Source organism: Nicotiana sylvestris, chromosome 5, assembly GCF_000393655.2.
Source record: "Nicotiana sylvestris chromosome 5, ASM39365v2, whole genome shotgun sequence".
Classification (NCBI taxonomy): Eukaryota; Viridiplantae; Streptophyta; class Magnoliopsida; order Solanales; family Solanaceae; genus Nicotiana; species Nicotiana sylvestris.
This window is the reverse complement of record NC_091061.1, coordinates 91,935,662-91,949,311: the sequence shown is the minus strand read 5'-3', so window position 1 is coordinate 91,949,311 and position 13,650 is coordinate 91,935,662. Positions and strand designations below refer to the sequence as shown.

General features: G+C 41.1%; 1 non-coding gene across 1 annotated transcript; it reads left to right on the top strand.

Annotated features, from left to right (window-relative positions):
- The first annotated feature begins 9,856 nt into the window (after positions 1 to 9,856).
- On the top strand, positions 9,857 to 12,156 carry LOC104213260 (uncharacterized). The gene is made up of 3 exons (XR_707593.2): positions 9,857 to 9,883; positions 10,264 to 10,313; positions 11,859 to 12,156. It is a non-coding gene; the product is annotated as an uncharacterized protein (transcript).
- The last annotated feature ends 1,494 nt before the right edge of the window (positions 12,157 to 13,650 follow it).

Here is a 13,650-nt window from a genome sequence, read left to right as displayed (position 1 = left end):
TGAAAAAACTCCCCTATATCCCCTCGGGTGGTAAAAAAGGAGGTGTGATAGAGACAACGAGAGAAGGGCACCAAAATATTCCCATATCAGAAGATATGCGAACTTTATACTGCTGCTCATTTCTCTTAACTTCAACCTGGTGTGGCACTTCGTTCCCTCTGCTTTCCGTGGAATGAGGTGGCACTATCATCTACTAACTTTTGCATCCCACACCAGTACAACGTCTCAAGAAGTGGCTTCACAATAGTTGTGCTGACAGGACCCTCCAGTACAACGTCTCAAGAAGTGGCTTCACAATAGTTGTGCTGACAGGACCCTTACTCGCCAAGTTTTTCACCATGCCACAATTTCCTCTAAAAATCGAGATGGAGTCCCCGAGGAGGAGGTTCCCGAAGATGTCACTCTCGAGGATATGCCCTCTAAAGTAGATTAGATTCTTGGCTTTATGTTTTTACTTCTTTGTTTCTGTATGTAAGGGCCCCTCATGGGTTTGTAATTTTTTTTTTGTCAATATAAGAATTTCTCCATTTTATCTTTGATTTGTGTGGAATTCCATTATGCCTTTGTTTATGAAAAATCCGAGTGTATAACTCTAATGATTAGTCCGAATACTGGACCCGGAACATAATAAACCCTTAGGTTTTAATTGACTAACACCTCTTAAGGTTCTTTGTTAATTCTCGAGCTAATCTTAGATTGACACTGGGGCTCCTGAGTCCGAGTTGAGTGAGAATAAGGTCTTGAATTTGAAATAAATTTACCTCTTTTAGGCTTCGTAGATGGCCCCCTAGTGAGAATTTTATCGAACTCGGGAAGCCCTTGGGCTCAATAATCGAACGAGTATTTGCTCGAACTCAACATAAAGTTAACCCTTAGGCTGCAAAGGTAGTCCCCCGAGTGAGAATTCTCTCGAGCTCGGGTAGCCCTTGGGCTTAGTAATCGAGTGAGTACTTGCTCGAGCTCGGAATGAAATTAGCCCTTAGGCTGCACATGTAGTCCCCAAGTGAGAATTCTCTTGAGCTCGGGTAGCCCTTGGGCTTAGTAATCGAGTGGGTATTTTCCCGAACTCGACTTGTAGGCTGTCCTTAACGATTTTTGACAAATTAATTTCCGATGCCTCGGTCCTGATGCCAATATCATGACATAAGCGGTTGAAGTGACTGAAAAGTCACTTTTTGTACGATTTCCAAAACCATTAATTGAAGGCGGCTGGCGGTCGACTTTTTGGCTTCCTTAGCACGCTTTATAAATAGATAGATCCCACAACCTTACAAACTTTATTCTCATATTGCTTTCAAAGTCTCATTTAACCCTTTCCAATTTCCTTGAGCTCTCCCTTCTCTTTTCTAACAACATATTTTCATTTTCCTGGATCTACCGCATAGAGATGGCTAAAACTTCTAAATCTGTTCCTCAAAAGGAAAAAACTTCATCATCTTCTCGATCGACCAAAGGTAAACCGGTAGTGCCTCCTAGTATCGAGGAGTGTACTCCCCCGCCATGTGAAATAACAAACAATTTTAAAATTGAGATACCGGTCTCGACACCAGGGCGATGTGAGCCCATGTCTCGATATGTTTGTCTGGAGACCGAGGCCGAGCTTAAGCAATTAAAAGGGGATTGCAAATGGAAAAATAAAGAAATAGTGATTCCTTCCTCCGAGGAGGACATTACCACGTATAAAGCGGGGTACCTGAGCGTATACACCTACCCATTTATGTTGGGCCCTGCAATTCTGGCTCATGACCCTATAGATCCAGTTATTGTTGACTTTTGCCAACGATACCAAGTGACGCTCTACCAGATCTACCCCTTCTTCTGGCGAATCATTTACTTAATCAGGTTCTTTTCGAGCCAAATTTAGGGGTTGTCATTCATCCTCGATCATTTGATCAGATTGTATAGTCCCCGAGTTTATCGGGGGGCTTGATAAAGTTGCAACGCCGATCCTTAAAATCTCTGCTTATTAGTATCGATGAAGACAAAGACCGTGGGTGACTGAGCCGGTTTGTCTGAGTCAAGACCTGCGATCTCATTCCTGCTGATTGGATATCGTTCCCTGAGGAGTGGAATATGAAGCATGAGTATACCCTGCTTCCTTTTCTTTTCTCGACTTTATATTTTCCTTTGTCCTAAACTCTTTATGTTGATGTAGCCGCTGCTTGGTTTCCCGGTGGGGTCCCAAACCTCGAGGGCTGGGTCCGAAAGCTGGCCTCCGCCTCCCCTTACTTGGAGCGTTGCTGGCGAGACTTGGCCAAGGGTCGATGGGAGGCAAAAAACCATGGTGAGTTCTTCATTTGTTTTCCAGTGTTTCTGTTATAGGACGCTGATCTTGATTTTACGCAGGTCTCGGGGACACCGTTGAATTGAGGCCGGCTCTAGCTAGTGAAGTGGAGGCTTTAAAACCTACCAAAGAAAGAAAAAGAAGAAGGGAGACATCTGAAAATCCCCCGAAGCCAAAGAAGAGCGTGGCTCGAAAGCCCAAGGCCGACACAACGGCCTTATCTCCGAAAGCGGCCCAACACCTTCAGGAACAGGAGGAAGAAGAAGAAGATGATTGCTTGTTAGTAAATCATAAAAGAAAGAATGCCGATGCTTCGAAGCCTATCGAGCCGGTGGCGGTCGATGAGGCCCACTCTAGAGCTGAAGAGATCTTCGAAGGGAGTTCGAACAAAGTCCCCGAACGATTACCCAGAAAGAAGGTGCCTCATTTAGGGGATCATTTTGAGGGCGAGGCCGAACGTCCTAACCCCGAGCCTCTCCAAATAAAAGAAAATGCCTCGAGCGGATCACTCGGGGTGATCAACGTGGATGATTCTCCCCTTGGCCTTGAGTTCTCCAAGGGGTAAATCTAGGAGGCTGTGAATATAAGATCTTCTGGAGCACAAGTAAACCATGAAGGGCATGACATCTTTCAAGGATGCCCGCAAGGCTTGAAGATGGCCCTGGCCCAGATGCTTTCTTCATTTTTGAACAAGTAAGTTTTCTATTTTTTATGGCTGCACCGTTATTTTAGATGTTCTGAATATTCTTTCGTCCCTCTTTATGAAGGCTCTGGTGCTCCATAAAAGGGCATTTTCCAAGTCCCGAGACGATCTTGCTCGGTGTGAGGCCAAGCTTAAGAAGACTATAGAGGAGAGGGACGCCGTCAAAGCCTTATATGCTAAAAAGAGTTGGAGATCCACAATCTTCGAGCTAAGTTGACGCGGATGTGCCAAGATTGAGCCGAGTATGTTAAAAAGGTAAGATAGTTCCCGAGAGTATGTTATGCATTCGTTTTGTTTTAGTGGCTGACATCGTTAATTTTGAATTTCAGTCAGAAAGCCGATGTGGAGGTGCAGCTTCGGGAGGAGCTTAAGATAAAAGAAGTCGATGCCCTAGGGTTGAGGTGAGGTATGAATGATCTCGCTTCTGAGAAGGAAACTCTAAAAGAGCAGTTAGCTTCATTTGAACGCCAACTTCGAGACGCAAAGGAGGAGAGCCTAGCTCGGGGCCTTGAAATCGAGGAGCTTAAAGTCAGATCTGCTGCTGAGCTGGCCAAGGCCAAATCTGATGTTGTGACAATTATGGCTACGTATCGAGCCGATGCCGAGGCAGGTAATTCTCGGGAAAGGGATATCTCTTACACGGAGGAGGTTAAATTATCAAGTGCCCTCGACCATACTAGACGACAATCCCGGAGGATGACCCTCAAGGAAATACATGCCCTCGGCTTCGACCTTTCGGCCGATAAAGTGGAGAAGGCTTTGGAAGAAGAGGCAACCGCTCTACTTATCGATGAGGATGATTCAGCCAGTGCCTCTAAGGGTGAAATAGACGGGGATGAATCCGCCGAGGATGGGGCTTCCCAAGATGCGACTCCTGAAGATGCAACTACTAAGGGTGTGGCCCCAAAGTAGTTTTAGGTTACTTATTTTGTTTCCTTATAAGCCTTCCTTGTGTAAATATCATCTTTTGGAAATGCAAGGAGGACTTTTATCTCGTCTTTGGCTAGTGCTGGTTTTAACATGGCCTGTATTCAACATCACCTTTATTTATGGAAAGCTTCACTTGAATGACCAGTTCAAAAATTGGTTGGGGGTATTACAAACCCTTAGATCTTTATAATAATTTTCGAGACGAGTTTAAATCAACTCGTTGTTGGCTCGGGATTTTTTGAACCTCGAGCCCGAATTGAAATGAAAGAGGAGTCTTCGAACTATAAGTTTTAGGCCCTTTAGCCTTTTAAGGTTGGCCCTTAGGCTCTTACATATCGGCCCTCAGGCTCTTATATATCGGCCCTCAGGCTCTTATTTAATGGCCCTGAGGCTCTTATATATTGGCCCTTAGGCTCTTAAGTTGGGCCGATTCGGCCTCTTAGAATGGCTATATAATTTTTCCCTCATTTTGGCTTAAAAGACTTAGTGGAAATTATGCCTTAGCAAGTGTTTTTTGCACCCGTAGGTTTTTCGAAGGTTCAACTTATCGAAACCTTATTAATGATTTATTTGTGTAAACATAATCGAACACCTCTTGAGGTGTTTCCAAGGGCCGATGTTATCGAAACCCTTGGAATTTTTGATGGCTGAATTTATCGAAGCCTTTTGTATTTTGCTTTTGCCGAGGGTAGCCTGATTTAACCGGTTTTTACAAAGTGTTTGAATGCCTTTTAATTTATAGAGGAAGTCGGATGTCTCCGAGCCACATTATTTGGTTGTAGCCTTTATATAACCTTAGTCTTTTATTTGGCCGTAGCCTTTATATGACCATAGTCTTTAGTATGGTCGTAGCCTTTGGGTATGCCACTTGGACTTGTTCCCCAATAACTTTCCGAACTTGTTCGAGAAGTTAAACCCCAAGAATATTGGCCTTGGCCTTTATTTCGAAGGGGTGCCTCTTTGAGGTCTTATTAATTCGAATTTTGAGTGCCTCTTTGAGGTCTTATTAATTCGAATTTCGATGGTAGTCCCTGAGTACTCGGGGTGTTTCTATGTTTTAGCTTTTAAGCCGTTTCCCGTAGGATTGTAAGTGTAGAGCTTGTATGAGACACAAAGTATTTTTGATGTAATCAGAGTGTTTCTTCAAATAGTCGATACATGCATACATGTTTAGCTGCCGGAGCTCGACTATTCTATATGGCCACGACTCGTTGGACTGTTTGGCCCATTACAAAGTTTTCCTATCGAGGTCCATTTAGGTGTGAAATATTTTTCTCAAAAATGTAATCTCCGAGGGTGATGCCCTCCAGTATTCGAGGTTGATTTGGAAAGAAGCCTTAAATACTTATTTGCCATTCCTCGGGTAGCATATAGGTGTTGCCTAGTTAAAAAACTTCCCGGTAAAACCCATTTGGGACAAAATTTGAGCTAAGGGAAAAAGAGTGCAACGTATGCTCTATAACCTACAGCCTTCATGTAGGAAGGGGCGTTCTCGAGAGCACGATCCTTTGAGAGCCTCCATTGTACTGAGCCTGTAAGTTCCTTTACCAACGACTTTGAGGTCTTGCTTTCCGTGACCAAGATATCTCCGAGGACCTTGGTCTGGTCGGGGATGACTTTGGTGCCCTGATTTGATGTTGCGAAGGTCGAGAAGCTCAGTCGCCCCAACTTCGAGGGAACGCCTTTCTGGAATGAGCTTCGTGTCATATTGCCCCGAAACATTGACTATTTACTGCAAATGAATTAAAGTGGTCCCCTGCGCACAAGGACTTAACCAGTCATATCATCAATATAAGTTTTAATTATTTTACCTGTTTATCAATCGAGCGTAATCCCTGTCATATCGAAGCAATGTGATCTATATCATCAACAAGAAAATAAATGAGTTTTTTCTTGAGATCGGGGACTACTTCCTATTCTTATATGTACCTTTCCTTTCAGCGGTAGCATCGAGCTTTCCGGGAACAGTGAGGGTTCGAGGATCTGGAGAATTCCTTTCTTCGCCTCCGATTACCTGTTATTCCGCTTCCGTCGAGACTCGGAGTTGTGAATACTACTTTGCCACCTACTTACCTTTGGAGGTCGATGTCTCCGAGGTCAAGGGTTCCGGTATTGGCACTACTTTCTCGATTGCGAACATCTCTTTTTCAGCATGCTGTTCTCCGTGGACTATTTTCACTCCTTTCTCTGTCGGGAACTTCATCATCTGATGGAGAGTTGAAGGCACTGTCCTCATATTGTGTATCCACGGCCTCCCGAGGAGTGCGTTATACCTCATGTCACCTTCGGTGACATGGAATCCGGTGTCTTGTATGGTCCCGTCTACATTTATAGGCAAGATAATTTCTCCTTTCGTTGTTTCCATGTTGAAGCCATTCAACACCCGGGATGCAGGTACAATCTGATCTTGCAAACCGAGTTGTTTCATGATGCTCGATCTGATTATGTTCGCCGAACTACCTAGATCCACTAAAACACGTTTAACCTAAATTTTATTCAAAAGGACAGAGATTACCAAGGCGTCGTTGTGAGGCTGGGATACGTCTTCTGCTTCCTTGTCGCAAAATGATAGGGCGTCCTCGGGCACAAAGCTCTGAGTCCATTTTTCCTTTGTGATGGACACTTTAGTGTGTTTGAATGTAGGTCCCTGTGGGACGTCTGCTCCTCGGATGATCATGTGAATGACATGCTGGGGGTTTTCAGGTTCATTCTTCCTATTTGCATCTCTTTCCCGAAAATGGTTTTTGGCCCGGTCATTGAGAAATTCACGAAGGTGCCCCTCGTTGAATAGTCGAGCTACCTCCTCTCTAAGATGTCTGCAATCCTCGGTCTTATGCCCGTGAGTGCCATGGTACTTACAAATTAAGTCGGGGTTTCTCTGAGAAGGATCTGTCTATATGGGCTTAGGCCATCTAATATCTTTAATTTTGCCAATGGCTGAGACGATATTTGAGGCATCGACACTAAAGTTGTACTCTGATAACTTGGGGGCCTCCACTGGCCCCGGGCGCCTGTCGGACCCGATTTTTCCCACGAATCTCCGGGAGCTTTGGCCTTGATCTATTCTTCGATCATTCCGAGGTGCATTGTGCCTTAAAATGTTCCTTCTGTCTTCGACGTACGGTTGATATATTTCCTTGTTGAATATTGATCCCCGGTCTGTGTCCCTCGGGGGTTTGACTGTGAATCTGTTCGGGTGAACTGAGCCCGAGGGGGCTCCCAACTAGCCATCCTCGACCCTAATTTTTGACTGATACCGATTGTGCACATCCGACCATATCACACCTGGATACTCGATCAAGTTCTACTTTAGCTGTCGAGATGCTATTGAGCTCCTTTCATTCAAACCTTACATGAAGGCCTAAACCGCCTAGTCATCGGAGACCGGGGGTAATTCCATCCTTTCCATCTGAAACCGGGACACGAACTCCCTTAGCATTTCATCATCCCTCTGCCTTATCTTGAATATGTCCGATTTTCTTGTGGCCACCTTTGTGGCCCCGGCGTGTGCTTTTATGAAGGCATCCGCCAACATAGCAAATGAATCAATAGAGTTAGGAGCTAAGTTGTGATACCAGATCATAGCTCCTTTTGATAGCGTTTCTCCAAACTTTTTCAATAATACTGACTCGATTTCGGCATCATTCAAGTCATTTCCTTTGATCCCACAAGTGTACGAAGTAATATGTTCGTTAGGGTCCGTTGTCCCGTTGTACTTCGGTATATCGGGCATGCAGAACTTCTTGGGAATGGGCATTGCAGTCGCACTCGAGGAGAAAAGTTTTTGTATGCATTTTTTGGCATTTAGGCCCTTCAAAACTGGAGGTGCTCCCGGTATTTGGTCCACCTGAAAGTTGTAAGTTTCTACCTTTTTATCGTTGTCTTCTATCCTCTTTTCTCCTAACTCGATTCTTTTAGTCAGTTCCTCGAGAATTTTCATGATTGTGGGGTCAGTCCTCGTGCCACTTTCATCGGGCCTTTCAAGCATAGGTTCGTGCTGTGTGTTTATTGGTTCGACGGTGTTAGGAGTCCTGTTCTGACTCTGAAGTTGAATGATGGCGACTTGCTGAGCTTGCAATATCTCGAATATCAACTGGAGGCTGACTACTCCTTCTTTCGGTTCTCGCATTTCCTGGCCTCCAGCCTAAGCTTCCCTGCATTCATTCCTTACGGGGTCTGTGCCTGCTTCTGTGTTTAGAGCGTTGTGGGAGCTGATATCAACTGGCTCTGCGTTAGGCACTCCCTTCAGGTTTACAGGTGGTACACAAGCCCTATGCCGCTATTTTCTCCAAGTCCTTCACTGTCATGAGCAGGTGCATTTTGTGTGTTAGACATATTTTGGCCTGAAATAAAAAAATCTTTGACAAGAAAAAGTGTGAAGAATAACGTGTGTTATCAGAAAACTAGCACTAAAATAATCACTATTATCTTTAGCCCCAGGGTGGGTGCCAAACTATTTACCTCTAAAAATGTGAGTAACAATTAAAGATATTTTTGTGGTTTTAAAGATACGTGATATATTTTAATACTAGTGATTAAACAATTAATATTGAGCTTAAGTAAGAAGAAATAATGAACCAAAATAGTATTGCTGAAATAGTAGGGGGCCTCGAGCTCGTCTATCGAAGGACCCCGAGGTTAGCTAAGACCAAGAAGGTATGAACAATAAAGTAAAGACAATAAAGTTGAAAAGTAATTGCTGAGCACGTTAAACAAGAGAAGAATAAGAATGTTCTATTGCTATAAAATGATCTCTCCTTTACAAAATAATTGGGATCCCCTTTATATAGGAGGAGAAAACCCCAATATAGTACCTTGCTCATAAAAGTAAAGAATCCTATTGGTACATGTGTATAACGGTCTAGTACGGACCTGTACTATTTCGTACAACCCGTATCCTATAATTAATGCCCAGATCCACATGTCTTTGAGAAATTCCTGCTCTTTCTTGATTGACTTCGAGATTATGTTGTCCTCGATGCAGTCCGCGTCATGCCTTTGATCAGCTTCCTCGAGGTAGGTGTCCTTTTGCCGGATCTCCCCCATACACTCGAGCCTATAACCCAATTTAAGACTCCAAAATCATACTCCTCGATTTTGACCGTATACAGAATCCTTCTGGCACAACCTTCTTCAACAATTACTTTGACACCGACTCGACAATGACAACTAAGAGTTTGAGACTCTTCTTCAATTCTCTGACAGCTAAGAGTTTGAGACTTTCTTCAATTCTTTGACTATTAACATACACTTAATCTTAATTTCTTTAGTAAGTTTTGATAATTTAAAGCATGAACGGTCTTTTGATCACTAACCTTTTTTTAATTAAAAAACTAGAAATTTTAAAAGGCGAAACATGCTTAATCAAATACCTTCCCATTTCATAGCACCTATTTTGCGACGAAATTTCTCTCTGCTTGTTTTTTTTTAAAACTTCTTTTTGTTTATACTTGGATGATAAATCATTATAATCACTAAGTTTTTCAAGAGTTACATGCCAAATTTTATCACTAGATAAGTACACAGTGATGCCTCATTGTGCTCAAACCATAGGTCCGCCCTCCGGAAACAAGGCTTGATGAGTTGTCATATGCACCTCATTTTTTGAATAGTTAAAAAAGAAAAAGAAAAAAAAAAGGGTCCAAAGGCAACTCTCTACCAGTTGCGTGCGAGTCGGCGGTGGACAGCTACATCCTCAGTCCAGTTGTCTTGCAAATCGCTCCACATCTCAGCACTCGCCGGAAAAAGGGAACAGAAAAAGTGTGATGGGGATTATAAGGAGCAGTTTCTCATTCATATCAGGAACTGTTTGCGGAATATACATAGCTCAGAACTACAACGTCCCCAACATTCGAAAGCTTATTCAGAACGCTTTATTCAAGGCCAAAGATGTCGAAGAGAAATATCGCAAGCCCCCCAAACCTGGTGATCGCCTTTAGATTTCATCGGCTAATTGTTTTTTTCAGGTTAACCATTCCTAAATCCTCAATTTCCTTTTGTTTTCCCTTCGCTGTGAATGTAAATTCAAATAATTATTGCTAATGTCCATAACAGTTCAACCGAGACAATCATGAATTGTGTGACCTTTATAGCATGCTAGATTGAAATCTTCGAGTAAATTTGACCTGTTAAATGTTAATGATGATTTTTACTTGATTTTCTCTATATCAAACTGTGCGCCAGAGGAATAATTTCGCCCTTTGGGCCGATCGACAAGTTGAATGCGTACTCAATGTTCAACTAGTATCACTTAAATTTGTGTAATTATGTTTATGTGGCGCTCGATGTTCCAATTAAATCTCAAGTTTTAGCAGAATTTTAGACTGAGTGCCCTTTCCTTTTGTAGGAAGAGATCTGAATGGTAGACCAGTGTTCACTAGCAATCCTTTGAGATAGGTACTGAGAGCTACAATAATACAATTTTATGACAAAATTTCGTGTTAAATATGTTCCTTGAGGAATTTGTGTTGCTATGCATCCATTCTGGTTTATGGTTTATCAGTTAGACGTTTTGTTTGTAATGGTGAATAGTTGCATAATTTGTCCGTACAATTGGCTGCTTGCATATCTTTTAGTCGGTAAAGATTTATCTACCTTTAGACCTTTTTACATTGAAATTTGCACCATATCAAGGAACTGTGGAATGTTTGTTTGGCTGCGGATTCTAGGACATTTTCTAATTGGGACTTGGCCATCTAGCTTTTTGGCTGATCTTTTGAAAATACTAAGCAGAACACATTTGGAAGTTCTTTTCTGTGATGTCTGACACTGGTCCGGCAGTTATTACCTATTTGACGATGTTCCTCAGTGTTCTGAAGAGATTGCATTTTCTGGGAGGTAAGAACAGTCTAAGTGTAACCTTTGAATGATTCTCTGGAAAAGTTTTGAAAAATAATTTGTAGGATTATAGTGTCCGGAAAAAACAAAAACTTTCTTGTGAAACAGTTGTGTGGAACGATATTTTCTGAAAACGGAAACTAGCAGAAGTATCACTTAGACCCATGTCACTCATTCCAACTTTATTAGAAATTGGGGACAATCGATGATAAAAGTGCACTTCTGCTTTCTTAAAGGCTTCTCTCTAGCGTATGAAATTGTGGGTATATCTGGTGCATTGCCTACTTCCTGCTGAGCTCAGCTGCTTCTTTTTCCCTTGGTACTTCACAGCACTTGTAGTTTGTTTCATTTTAGGAGATTACTGGGTCAAAGGTTGCAAATAAAATGCATTTGAAGCCGTATGTTTGTCAAAATGATCAGATGCGAATGTCACTAGTTCATTTGAATTGCCAGATATAGGTGTATGAATACCATGGCGTAAATCTCCACAACAGTAGATTATAGAAAGGAGATAATCTAGCTTATCAAATGGGTTTTAGCATGTTCAGTTAATGCTCAGGTTAGCTCCTAAGACAGGCTAGTATGTCTTCATGACGTTTCAATTCTAAGCCTTGGGAGGTATTACACCTTGCTTGCTCATACATTTTGCCCTGAGTTAATGGGTTTTAGCATGTTCAGTTAATGCTCAGGTTAGCTCCTAAGAGAGGCTAGTATGTCTTCATGACGTTTCAATTCTAAGCCCTGGGAGGTATTACACCTTGCTTGCTCATACATTTTGCACTGAGTTATCAGATTGTGACATATTTGGCTAATTTAAGACGGATCTTCTCCCACAACCTATCAAAAGATTTGCCTCACTAGGATTATGAAGTTAAATTTGTCAAGGGCTAGCACCATAAGTAGGAGAGTTTAGTGAGAAGTAGCAGTGATGCAAGTATTCTGTTAGACTCTTAAACGCATGTGGGACACTCCTTTATCAATTGGTAATACCTGACCTTTTAATATACTGGAATTGAGTTCTTTTCCTATCGATGATTCCACAAGAATACAGTTGAGGTCTACCATTCTCCCTTATGTTAATGTTGAACTTCGTTGGTGGTGCAGGGCAGTTCCATTTCCAAGATGGAACTAACATATTTTATGAAGGTTGGCCTCGGTTCTTTGTTCAGAGATCAAATTTTCCAAAACCTTACCTGTTGCCACCCAGAACCTACACTTGGATTCAACGTCCAGTTGTGCTCCCTCATTATTTTATAGCCCCAAGACAGTTGCTCTTGATCTATCTTTATTTTTAGCAGCATATTGTCTGCATAGCCTCCATAATGTACGCACCTGTTTTTGCTTTAATACATTCTCAACATTTTTGAAGAATTTACTTACCAACCCCTTATTCATCCTTTAAGCACAATTTATTACCGACCTCATGATACGTGTCCCAACGTTTTTTTTCCTGAATAGCATCACCATGTATAAGTCTGTCCCTTGGCCTTGGTCCGTAAAAAAGAAAGATATTTTTCTTGTCCTCTGGTGCTAGCTTGATCTGATGACATCATTGATAGGCATACTTGAAGCTTAATAGCTCGCACCCAGATATTTCATCAACAAGGGACTCTTTTAATTTCTGGGTAGGGAAAAACAATCGTAGACTGTATGCTGTTAGATTTAATCGGTGATTTCTTTTTGTGATTTCTACAAGGTAATTGATACTGTTGGAGTAAATATTTAGGAACTGATGTCTGGTTTAAGTGGTACTATAGCATTTAGGGCTGTGCATAATTTGATAAATACCGAATTACCGTACCGAAACCGAAAATTTTGGTATTTGGTATACGGTATTTTGATATTGGGTATGGTATTTGGTTTAAGTTTTTAAAAAAAAATGGTATTAGGTATGGTATTTGGTATTTTAAAATAAAATACCGAAATACCGATGCCGTACCGAAATATATATATATATATATATATATTATATTATATTACACAAAACATATATTATCAATTATAACATAAATATAAAATCTAAAATTTTACTTTTCTTTATTCTCCAAGTTCATCAATTAACTCTATACAAGTAACAAGACATTTCTAATGATCAAATATTCTTTTATGTACAATTTTCTCTATTTGGGTCGATATTTGCTAGTTTTGGACAATTTTTTTGTCAACAAACATTTTTAGTTTTGTATTTTTGAGTACTTTAATTAAGAATATTAGAGTCTATAGCTCTATGCACTAGTTAATATTCAAATCGAATAAATCGAAGTTACTGAATCGAATAAACCGAAACCGAAAAGAGAAAAACCGAACAATACCGAATTTAATTTGGTACGGTATTGGTATAGGATTTTAAGAAACCGAATACCGAAAATATCGAACCAAAATGTCTAAATACCGTACAGTATCGATCAACGAACACCCCTAATAGCATTGTTTGATTTTCATATGTAGTTGATCCCTTTTCTGAAAATGTATTGGCAAACAAAGAAAAAGTTTAATCCTCTACGGCATTAGAAAGCTACTTGAATGATGTTTCAATCAGAGAATTGGATGTGGGAAATACAGAACTTATCAAAAAATTCAATTAGTAGTAGGCCCATCCAACTAAGTTGTGCAAGAATACTTTTTGCCAGGGCTTTGATAGATGACGACCGTATTACAACTTTCAGAGGTCGTTTGGTAGAGTGCGTTAGAGAAAATAATGCATGCATTAGCTTTGTGTATTAGTAATGCTTTGTTTGGTACATTTTTTCAACCTATATATAACTAATACAAGTATTAGTTATACACTCTATTTGGTATTATCCTATGTATAGCTAATGCATAGAAAACCATGACATTAGCTATACAAAGGCTATTAATGCATGCATTAGCATGGTTAAAGACAAAATTATCCTTA